This window comes from Pantherophis guttatus, chromosome 8 (assembly GCF_059756535.1).
Source record: "Pantherophis guttatus breed Tessera chromosome 8, ASM5975653v1, whole genome shotgun sequence".
Taxonomy (NCBI): domain Eukaryota; kingdom Metazoa; phylum Chordata; class Lepidosauria; order Squamata; family Colubridae; genus Pantherophis; species Pantherophis guttatus.
Genome location: NC_142070.1, coordinates 66,432,345 through 66,440,878, shown reverse-complemented (window position 1 = coordinate 66,440,878; position 8,534 = coordinate 66,432,345). Strand labels below are relative to the sequence as shown.

Below are 8,534 nucleotides of genomic sequence, written 5' to 3'. Positions count from 1 at the left end.
ATTTTAAATATATACTATGTCTGCTTAATGTAGATACCTTCACATACACAGTTGCAGAGCACTGTCCCACTGACCTGGCATTTTTAGAACAATTCAGAAGGAGAAACAGCACTGGCACCCCCTAAACTTTGGTGATCTGGTCCAATACCTACTTGGTCTTGGCCTATAGCTGGGGAAATACATAATTAACATGATCCCAAATCTTGTCCTATGAACTCATTGATTTCGTGCAAAGTCCTCTAGAAGGCGGAGAGTTGGGCTCAACATGTGGATGTCCATCTAACTTTTTGACAGCAGGGCTGTTTAATATTGTCTATCCAAAGAAGTAGAGAGTTTGGAAGCACTAGAGTCATCAGTTGAGGTTCAATCAATCAGCCTCTCTTGCTTTGGAGTTCTTTAGCTGGCTTGTCACTTAGGATGTCAGATCTGGAAGCCATATTTTGCCTTGGAGCTTCAGGCCTGCCACATTTACTACTGTGGGAACCTGGGAGGGGGGACTGTATGGAGCCAGGGTGATATGTAGCCATAATAACATTCTTTCTCAGGGAGTCAAGGACATCTTGCCCTACACCTGGAGGGTTGGACCTGGGAGGCATCTCCAGTTGGGATGGTGTTTTGATTGGGCCATTTGATGGATATGTGAGTGCTGGGCAGGGACTTGAGCTTTCCTTTGGATGGGGAAAACCTGGAAGCTTTCAGATTTGGGTTTTCCCAGATGTGCCAATATGACATCTATATAAATAAAAATGTAAATGTCCGTTTGTACATAACCGCACATCTCCAAAAGTTCTTCACCGATTGCTTTCAAATTTTGACACAACGTTGCATTCAACTACGGGTGTGTTTTTATATATCTATATTATATACATGTCACACCTGTGACAGGTAAAAACATTGGAAAAGACATTGACAAACATTGAAAAACATTGAAAAACAGCACTATCTGCTGGACATAAAACCAACATGGCAGCCTCCCAGCCCTGATTACGCTCAACAGATTTCTTACATTTAGACTCTCCATATTGCTTCCAGGAAACTGCACATTTGGAAGGCAGAGACGCCCGAGGGCCATATCCTGCCACCAGGCTCGGCAGGTAGGCAGCCAGCTGCCTGCCTGGAAGCCCACGCAGCCAGCGCTTCTAGGGCTGGGCAGGGCCCGCCCAAGCCTGGCTCTGACCTCCCTCTCCCCTGGCTATACTGCGAACTAGCCTTGCCCGCCGCTGCTGCCCATCCCCCTTGCCAGCCGCTCTCAGGACTCCCTCCAAAGAACACCTGACAACGAGGCTACCTGGGTCCGCTGAGTGGGAACCCTCTGTCCCTCGCCTGGCCTGAATTTCACCTGGCCCAGCGCTACCACGGGCCCCAAGGTCAGAAAGACCAGCTGCTAACCGGCGCTATGTGAATCCGGTCGGTGAGTGGGAGATGGCTTTGCCGCTTCCTTTGGGCGGGAAGCCCCAAACCAGCCTCAAACCCCCGCCGCACCCCCTCCATCCCTCCCTTCCCTTCCCTGCTATGTGTCTCCCCGTTGACCCCCCAGAGAACATCTGTGTAGGGAGGATGGAGGGGGGCCCCGAGTTTCTGCTGTGGTGCGGAGAGCTGCGAAGGCCTGGCCTGAAAAGGTAAGGGCGATGGCGGGGGATGCAGAAGAGGCCAGGCCAGAGACAGAGATAAACAGAGAGAGAGGGAGAGAGAGACATAGAGAAATACAGAGAGACGGGGGGGAGAGAGAGACACATACAGAGATACAGAGAGAGAGGGTGGGAGAGAGAGAGATAGAGATACAGAGAGAGGGGGAGAGAGAGACACATAGAGAGATACAGAAGGGGGGAGAGAGAGAGACAGAGAGATACAGACGGGGGAGAGAGATACAAAGAGAGAGGGGGAGACAGAGAGGGAGGATTTTGTGGTTCCCATTGTTTTTTAGCAACCGGTTCTCTGCCCTAATCACCAGCTGGGTAGGCATGGCTCGGGGGCTGTCATGTGACTGATGAAAGTGAGTGACGTCGAGTTGGCCACACCCACCAAATGTTCGTGGAGAGTTTGGAACTTCAGCCTCGCTCTTTTAGCCCAGCGGAAGCACCAGACTGGGCCACAGCAACGCGTGGCCAGGTACAGCTAGTCTCTAATAAAATGGAACTTTGAGGAAACTCAAGCCTCGGACTCTTCTTTTGTTGGGGGTGTTACTTGGAACCCTGACATTTGATTAATCCACAACATGGATAACATCCACACTAGTCCATTCACTGCCAACTCCCATTTAGATTATTTTAAATTTATTTTGAATTAAGCTGAATGAAAGCTGCAGTTAGCACAGAATATGACAGCTCGATCATTGTTGTGACTTCGAGTACAATTAGAAATTTACTTGTTTTCAAGTGAGTTGCAGTTAGCTGCTAGTAAAAAAATTGTTAGTGATGGTATCTTTTGTTCTCACAGGACTTTTTAGGACTTTTATTCTCAGGTTCTACACACATACATTAAGCATCTCCTTTTATATAGGCTATCAATAACATAAAGATGCTTTCTTTTTATCATTGTCATAGCTTTATTTTGCTTGATAGGTTAAGGCAATGCCAAGTATGACATCCTCATGTCAGTTACATCCAAAGTATTAAAATTCAATAAGCAAGATTGAACAGTGAGCTTTGAGCCAACTTAGTTTCTATTGGAATGATTTTGTAAGCTAGCATAGTAACATTCATGCTCCCAATTTTAATTTGTTAGAAAACAATTTCAGGCATGACATCACTATAACAATACATCATTTACTTTTTTTTAAAAAAAAAATGACCTATTTTGTCCTCTCCGGAATACAAGATTTAATTTAAAACTTACTAATAAGCCTTAGGTCAGAGAAAATATCATTTATGCAGTTCCAATTTATGGCATTCCTGTGCTAATAAAAATATATCCTCATGAGGTCTTTGACCACCTCACAACTAAAGCTCTAATGGATTGGCCTCTACAAGCTAAGGTACAATTGGGTACGTCCTAATGCTTTGTTTGAGCATAAGACTATACCAAACATGTCACACCATTCCAACAATAGTCAAAGTAAGCAGAAATACATTTGAAGCAAGAAAAGTGCACTGTGCAGCCATTCACTCAGCCTCCAAGGGATTTTAAAAGCTAACATAGCATCTTAATGTGGAAATTTTTTAGTCCAGCTTCAAATATACAATTTCAAGCTAATATTGTTGAAAAAGTACTAAGTCTTGTGATCGGGTACTTCCAGGAAATAATAAATCTGAACCATTACAGTGGAATTACGAGTTGGACTATTAGAACAACATTGCTTTATTATTTTAGGGATGACTACACCTGAGTGTAAATTTTCTTTCAGTGGTCTGCTTGTCGGCCACAGGGAACAATCTCCTGCGTAATTCCCAAAGTATGGAATAAACAAATTCTTTAAAAGGTTCCACTGGTCTTCCACTCTTCTTCAACCAAGCCATTTAAAGATATAAATAAATAAACCATATATATGGTTATTTATTTATATCTTTAAATTTATTTATATCTATTTATCTCTATCTTATCTCTATCTCTATCTCTATCTCTATCTCTATCTCTATCTATCTATCTATCTATCTATCTATCTATCTATCTATCTATCTAATGTGGGACATGGTGGCTCAGTGGCTAAGATGCTGAGCTTGTCGATCAGAAGGTTAGCAGTTCAGTGGTTCAAATCCCTAGTGCACCATAACAGAGTGAACTCCCATTACTTGTGCCAGCTTCTGCTAACCTAGCAGTTCGAAAGCACGTGAAAAATTCAAGTAGAAAAATAGGGACCACTTTGGTGGGAATGTAACAGTGCTCTGTGCGCCTTCGGGGTCGAGTCATGCCGGCCACATGACCACGGAGACGTCTTTGGACAGCGCTGGCTCTTCGGCTTAGAAATGGAGATGAGCACCGTCCCTAGAGCCGGAAACCACTAGCATGCATGTGCGGGGGAACCTTTACCTTTACACACACACACAAAATTTATATATATATATAATTATTCCATAATAAATAATAATGCAAGTTTAATGAAGAGGAAAACAAATATTTGGCCTCTGTATATCAGGTAATTAAACCTTGGAAGTATTAATTTCTAAACTCTGCTAGGCAATTTAATTTGTTTATGCTTTTTAACATGATTTATATTTGCAGTTTTAATTTGCCATACATGGCCCTCTAGGTGGATTTAACCTTTCACATGCTAGCAACAATGGTCACCCATTGTATTTCATCACAGCTAAGCAGAGCATCACTAGCCATTTTTGGGCTTCCCATTTGGTTATAAAAAGGGCAGAGTTGCAAGCCTCCAGCCTTAAGCTCTGAAAGGCCCATCAAGAACAGGTGGAGCTCCAGCTGCAAAGAGCTTGAAAGACAAAAGCACCATCTCAAATGGCAAGATTCAGACGCAGCCGGAGCCGGAGCCTCAGTCGCCGCCGTCGGAGGAGGCGACGTGGAGGTAAAGGTGGAAGGAGGAGGAGGAGAAGGCGCCATGGCAGAAGGAAAGGTAGGAAAAGGAAAACGATTTTTGAGAGAAACTTTAAAATGTTTTGAACGCTTATTTCATGTAACTCACGATTCAGGGACGAGATCTGACCAAATTTCTTTTCTACACTGATTAGGTCGCAGGCATGGTCGCAGAAGGAGAAGAGGGAGAGGCAAGAAAGATTAAGTTCCATCTTCATGATTCCTCCATCTTGTACTCCTGACACTGCTGGCCTCTTTTGAGAATCTGCCAAAAAATGAAAAATGAAAACCTTCTGAAGAGAACACCCAGGATGACTTCCCCTAGAAACAAAAGAGGCTGAAACAATTTGAACAATACCACCTGTCAATAAACATTGACATTTTATTTTTGTGTCTTAGTCATTCATTACGGCATGTATAAAAAAAAAATGAAAGGAAATTTTAAAAAGTAAAATAGAAAAAAATGCCAATATTTGGAAGCAATTTCTAACACAATGCTCTAAACTGTTTGATCAATGATTTTTAAAACCAGCAAAAATAACTTGAGTGTGTAAGAATACAATTTTACTGAAATAAACTTTTTGAATTATAAATTATATATATACAGCATTGATCAGTGAATACTTTAGAAATGCAAGTTGTTAACAGAATCAGACCCCTATTTTTCTCACATGGTATCAAGATTTTATCATGTGGCTTTCCCACTGACTAATTCAGTACAATATGCAGATAGATTTAAATATTATTTTTTTAATATTTTTAATTTTCAATAATTAAAATACAAAAAGAAAGAATTCTTGTACATAAAACTGTGACATTTACATGACATATTACTATAATTTACTTATACTCTATACATTCTAACTAAATCCAATCCTAGTTTATCTAATTCTTTTTCAATCCATTTGTACCACTTCTCCCAGCATTTCATGGATGTAACCTAGATGGGGAACCTAGACATGAGAGTTGACCTGAATTAGGCAGACCAGGTCCCAAGAAATGGGAAAACTTTTCAGAAGGATTAACCTTCTGTAGCAAGAAGAAAACATATCAAACTCATTTTGTTAACCTTAAAACTACTGCAAGAATGTGTTCTGTTTTTTTTCCTGATCTTTGCAACATTTTAGAACTATTGAAGGAGACTGGTTTCAAAAATTAAGCCTTTCCAGAAATTGCTGAATACAATTGACAAAGATCAAGGACATTAATTTCATGAAAATTGCATGTTGGGTTTTACTGCTATCTTTGTTTTTGGAATCCATTGCTTTGTTTTAACTAATTTTTATTTTACAACAAATGCAATCAGTATCATACTATGTACAATAATTCAGGCTAAACACTTAAGACATGGAAATGGAATGCAGAGTAAAAGAGTATGTTTGCAATATAATAGAAATGGAAAAAAAGTAAGAATGAATAAAAATCCAAAATTGTTGAAATTAGAGAAGTCATTGTACAGCCTACAATAATTTATTGTAGTCACAGAATTATTGCTTTCAGCTGAGACCACACTTGCTCTGAAATTTCTGTTGTAACTGAGCCTATAATAGTCTCAAATTGTAATTTTCTCTGCAAGGACCACATTCTGTATCTTAGCATACCAGAGAGTCTTAAACAAACTTGAAGATTTTTCCAACATCTGGGCCACAGCTTGTCATGCAGCCAGCAGCAAACGAAAAACATGTTTTTATTCTTAATATTTCTATTATATTGCAGTCCTTATACATGACCAGTAACCATATGATTCTACCATTATAACAGCAATAACACTCAGAATTTTCTGCCAAAACCTAGCAATGAAAATAAATGCATTTTCAACCTATATACGCCATGGGATTGATAACTATTCCAGTAGGTAGATGATGCATTCTCAATCATACAGGGCAATTGCAAGGGCAAGGGCAATTTTGTACCATTTATGCTCATTTTTAAAGAATATTTTAGGATCTTAGCAAAGGGTCGTTTAACATGCCATCAGGACAAATACAATACCAAAATATCCTTTTTAGCATTCATTGGATGTGTTTCTGTGTCAATTAAAGTTCAGAATGTCTTTAATCCAGCACCTTTCCCCACCCTCTCAAAGGTCCAGTAGCAAGAAATAACTAAAATTGGCCATTAGTTTGGTTGCATTAGTCTTAATGCCTGGTGTTTTAAAAACTTAACAGTTAACATAAATTTGAAGAGTCCGTAACTACAATCATTTTATCCATTTCTTCTTGTAATAAAAGTCCTTCAGGCAGGAGCACCCTATATTTTTTGGTCTAGGCAGATTCTAGGAAATTGACTTCATTTTTTTTTAAAAAAAAAAAACAATCTAAAAATAAATCAACTCCAGATGCAGGGTCATCTTAGAACAGTGATAGGGAATATGAATACCGTTAGAGTTACTGATAGCTCTGATTTATAATATTTAAACTGTTTTAAAGATTTAAATCTGATCTATAGTATCTGATTTATAATATTTAAACTGTTCAAATGACCACCAGCATTTTAAAATGAAGTATTGAATCAGTCTCTAGCACATAAATAAATAAATAAATAAATAAATAAATAAATAATAAATAAATAAATAAATAAATAAATAAATAAATAAATTTTAATACAATTCAGTGCCTTGGACCATATCGAGTATTCTTAGAAGGTAAATATAATGGACAGCTGGAAATCTTCTTCATTTTAAATATTCCAATCTACAGTATGTTAAATCTATGAAAAAAGAGATTAAAGGAGAGATGGAGAAAGCTTCAACAAAATGGAAGTGAGGGAGACTGGGACCAGTGAGGGAGCACTGAAGAAAGAGGGCAAGGTTGTAGATGGACTAGTCTTAGCATGAAGAGGCCAGCAGGGAACAAGAAATAGTTAAGCCTCAGACTTGATCTTATGTTAAAAAGAACTGGTAAATTTTCATTTGGGACAAGTAAGATGCACATGTGATTTTCTTCCAGTTTAGTTCTTCTGTTTAATCCATAAGACTATCCTTTTCAAAACTGAAATAAAATTTGACACTTTCCTCTTACCACCACTCACCACCCCTAGTATAATAATATACTTTTGATTCAGTGGTGGGATTCAACATTTTTTACTACCGGTTCTGTGGGCGTGGCTTGGTGGGCGTGGCTTGGTGGCAGGGGAAGGATACTGTAAAACCTCCATTCCCTCCACACTCCAGGAGAAGGTTACTGCAAAATCCCATTTCCCTCCGATCAGCTGGGACTCGGGAGGCAGGTAATAGATGGGGGCGGGGCCAGCCAGAGGTGGTAGTTACTGGTTCTCTGAACTCCTCAAAATTTCCACTACTGGTTCTCCAGAACTGGTCAGAACCTGCTGAATACCACCTCTGCTTTTGATTCAAGTCAATTTGGCTGAAGATTCTCAGTTCAGGATATGAAGAAAGCAATTTTCATTTCCATGGTTCAGCATCAATGCAACAGTTATAACCATATGGAGAAGGAAGCTGAGGAGATTTCCTGTCACTTTTAACAACAGAGAACCACCAGGAGACACCAGTCATCATCAACATTTGGTCCTGTGTGGAGCACGTAAGGCAGCAATTGTTTTCCACCAGTTTTGATCATTTGCAGAATCTTTGGCATCATCCCAAGGGACATTAATGATCTTAAGATCTTCCTTAAGTGTTTGGCACTAAGTTTTCTGAGGCCGGCCTCATTTCTTCTTTTCATATCCAACGTAGTGCAATTTTTGGATGCCTATCTTTATGTATTCATAAGATACAGCCAACAAGATGCATTCAATGTTCATTCACAGTTCTTGATAGCAGGGGTGAAATTCAGCAGGTTCTGACAGGTTCTGGACAACTGATAGTGGAAATTTTGAGTAGTTTGGAGAACTGGCAAATACCTCCTCTGGCTGGCCTCAGAGTGGGGTGGGAATGGAGATTTTGCAGTATCTTTCCCCTGCCATGCCCACCAAACCACACCCACCAAGCCACACCATGCCACGCCCACAGAACCGGTAGTAATGGAGGCTCAGGGAGGGCAAAAAACAGGCCTACCAGAAGTTCGGGAAGGCCGGAAATGAACCTGTTTCCAGCCTCCAGAGGG

General features: G+C 40.1%; 1 long non-coding RNA gene across 1 annotated transcript; it reads left to right on the top strand.

Annotated features, from left to right (window-relative positions):
• Positions 1-4,314: 4,314 nt before the first annotated feature.
• Positions 4,315-4,855, top strand: LOC117662127 (uncharacterized). Its single transcript, XR_004590288.2, has 2 exons — positions 4,315-4,510; positions 4,626-4,855. It is a non-coding gene; the product is annotated as an uncharacterized LOC117662127 (long non-coding RNA).
• Positions 4,856-8,534: the final 3,679 nt, after the last annotated feature.